This window comes from Macaca fascicularis, chromosome 18, assembly GCF_037993035.2.
Source record: "Macaca fascicularis isolate 582-1 chromosome 18, T2T-MFA8v1.1".
Lineage (NCBI taxonomy): Eukaryota > Metazoa > Chordata > Mammalia > Primates > Cercopithecidae > Macaca > Macaca fascicularis.
Genome location: NC_088392.1, coordinates 77409357 through 77413072, shown reverse-complemented (window position 1 = coordinate 77413072; position 3716 = coordinate 77409357). Strand labels below are relative to the sequence as shown.

Sequence of the window (3716 nt, the reverse complement as noted above, 5' to 3'; positions counted from 1 at the left end):
TGGACTTGCTCAGAAAATTTCTGAGAGTCCACAGGCTACTCTGAAAGTTATTTACCTGCTGTGACTAACATACTGTATATCCTTTCAAAAAGGTTTTGTGAAGAGAAACTACTTCCCTGAGGCATGGGTTTTCTATTGCTGCATAATAAAGCACCTGAAACTTTCAACAACAGCAGGCCTCTGGGTTGATGATTGGGCTGGGCTTGGCTAGTATTCCTGCTGTCTGGCCTGGGGTCACTTGCATGTCGTCCACAGGCTCCAGTGGGGCTGGATGGCCCATGACGGCCTTCCCACCTGTGCTGGTTGCTGGCTCTCTGACTCTCTCATCCTTGTGGAGGCACCCAGGCTTTTCATGGAGGACTCAGGGTTCAGAAGGAGACAGAGGGAGCCACAAGGCCTTTCAAAGCTCCAGCATGGAAGTCCTATAATATCACTTTCTCCACATTCTATTAGCCAAAGCCAGTCACTAGCCAGCCCAGATCCCAGGAGTCAGGAAGTCAACTTGACCTTGGATTAATGGGTACAAATATATATGAGAGAGAAGATATAAGACCTGATGTTTGATAGATCAGTAGGGTGACTATAGTTAACATTAATTGATTATATATTTCCAAATAGCTAGAAGAGAATAATTTGAACATTCTTAGAATCAAGAAAAGATAATTATTTAGAGTGATGGATATTGGCCGGGCGCAGTGGCTCACATCCATAATCCTAGCACTCTGGGAGGCCAAAGCAGGTGGATTGCTTGAGCCTAGGAGTTTGAGACCAGCCTGGGCAACATGGCAAAACCCTTTCTCTACAAAAAATACAAAAAATTAGCCGGGTGTGGTGGCACAAGCCTGTGGTCCCAGCTACTGGGGAGGCTGAAGTGGGAGGGCTGCTTGAGCCTGAGAGGTCCAGGCTGCAGTGAGCCATGAGCATGCCACCACACTCCAACCTGGGTGACAGAGAAAGACTCTGTTTCAATTAAAAAAAAAAAGTGATGGATATCCCAATTACCTGATTTGATTATATGAATGTATCAAATTATCACACGTGCTCTGAAAATATATACATGTAACATGTGTCAGTAAAACTAAATGTGTAAATAAATAAACGTGACCTCTTGATGATAGGCGCGGCAAAGTCACAGTGAACCGGAACATTCAGAGAGACGGGAGGAATAACTGTAGCCATCTTTGCCAGAGTCTACCACTCTCCACCACAATCTACCAACAATCTATAACATCCTGTTATTGCTTCTTTTTACTTTCCTGCAAATAAGCTCATGCAAATCTTGTTTCTAAAGAGTAGGGTTTTGACCCAACATCCTTACTTCTGATAATTTACTTACAGATCTACCTGCACAACACAAAATGATCTATGTACAAGATTACCCATGTAGCACACTTCATAATTAAAAACAACCCAAGTATCCATTAATAGAGGACTACTTAAATAAATCATGGTACACCAACAGGAGAGGACACTGTCCAACTATAAAAGAAAAAAAGAAGCCCTTGCGTATCGACACAAAAACCCTAGGATATACTGTTGACTGACAAAAATCAAAGTGCTGAGCAATATCCACTGTATCCCAAAAGTCTTAGTGTAGTTCGAAACTTTTATAATGTTAGAAGTACAAGTACTATAAACATAGAGGAAACACGACTTGAAAACTTAATTGTATAAATTTCTTTCTTTTTTAGATTAATCATGCCATATAATAATTATTATTATTTAATTAATTAATTAAATAATTGTTGAGACAGAGTCCTACTCTGACACACAGGCTGGAGTGCAGTGGTTCGATCTTGGCTCACAGCAACCTCTGCCTCCCAGGTTTAAGTGATTCTCTTGCCTCAGCCTCCCGAGTAGCTGGGATTACAGGCACAAGCCACCATGCCTGGCTAATTTTTGTATTTTTAGTAGAGACGGCGTTTTGCCATGTTGGCCAGGCTGGTCTCAAACTCCTGACCTCAGATGATCCACTCCCTTTGGCCTCCCAAAGTGTTGGGATTATAGACTTGAGCCACCACACCTGGCCCATATTATTTTTAATTACATACAAAGATCTAACATGTCACTCAGAGACCATTTCACCCACTGCTCTGTTTGGTCACCAGTCTCTTGTCTGTCTCTTCAGCAATGGTGAAGTGCATACCCCTTCCTTGGGGAAGAGAAATCCAGGGTTTGTTGAGGTTGCTGTTGGCATCTTTCCCATGAACCACATCAAAAGAACCAGGGTGCCTCTCTCTGTTGGTGACCACACCAATTCTTCCCAGGTGAGCACCTCCAGTCACCATACACAGGTTTCCAGTGTCGAACTTGATGAAACCAGTAATCTTGCCATTCTCCAGATCAATCTGAATGGTGTCATTCACCCTGATGAGGGGATCAGGGTAGCAGATGGTGTGAGCGTCGTGAGTCACCAGATGAGGGGTTCCTTTTGTGTCCACAAAAATTTTTCTCACTTTGCACAACTTGTACTTGGCCTCCTCAGGTGCAATATGATGTACAGGAAAGGGAGCCTTGGTGTCATAGATCAGAGGGAAATTCTCCACATCTTGTCAGTGCTCATGACATCCATGAATCCAGCAGGGTAGGTTACATTAGTTCAGACCTTGCCATTGATCTTAATGAAACTGTGCATGCAAAGCTTCTTTGCTTCATCTCGTGTCCGACATACTTAAGTTTTGCTCTTTAGGAAAAGATGAGGGAGAAACACTTTCTTAGCTTGTGGGGATGGGTGGATTGATGAGGAGCAAACACACGGGTCAATTTATCCAGCATCAAATGCTATGAAGCTGCTGCCCGCTTCAGCTGCTTCTTGGGACCACAACCATGACTGCGTTAGGCAAGGAAAGAGCTTTTATTTTTTTTATTTTTGAGACAGGGTCTCTGTTGCCCAGGCTGGAGTGCAGTAGTGCCATCACAGCTCACTGCAGCCTCAACCTCCTGGGCTCAAACGACCCTCCTACCTCAGTCTCCGAAGTAGCTAGGACCACAGGCATGTACTACCACACCTGGCTAATTTTCTTTTTTTCGGGGGTAGAGACAGGGTTTTGTCATGTTGCTAGGCTGGTCTCAAACTCCTGAGTTCAAACAATCCACCTACCTCAGTCTCCCAAAGTGCTGGGATTACAGGCGTGAGCCAACATGCTCAGCCTTGTATACATTTCTTATTCACTTAGTCTTGTGAATTTGGAATAATAAATTTTAAACTTAGTATTTTTGTTTCATTATTGTTTTCTATCTTTGATCAGAGATACTGAAACAAAAAATAAAATGTGCTATTTAAAATTCACAAAACTAAATAAGCGTAAAAGAGATTTATACAATAAAACTTCCAAGTGATGTTTGTAGCATTTATAATTCTGAAGTTATTAATGCCTAAAGTTCCACCAAGGCTTTTGGGTTACCCTATACAGGGTATGCTAACTTTCATTAAGAAAAAAGTGGATTCCATATCTTTGCTATTGTGAACAGTGGAAACAGGGTACATACACACCACGGAGTACTATGCAGCCCTAAAAAGAAAGTGATCATGTCTTTTGTGGGAACATAGATGGAGCTGGAAGCCATTATCTTTAGCAAACTAATGCAGAAACAGAAAACCAAACACTATATATTTTCATATATAAGTTGGAGCTAAACGATGAGAACACATGGACACAAAGAGGGGACAACACACACCGGGGCCTACTTGAGGGCGGAGGGTGAAGGAGGGAAAG

At 42.5% G+C, this 3716-nt stretch overlaps 1 pseudogene; it reads right to left on the bottom strand.

The window, feature by feature from the left end:
* Positions 1-1952: 1952 nt before the first annotated feature.
* LOC141409062 (small ribosomal subunit protein eS4, X isoform-like) lies at positions 1953-2910 on the bottom strand (annotated as a pseudogene).
* Positions 2911-3716: the final 806 nt, after the last annotated feature.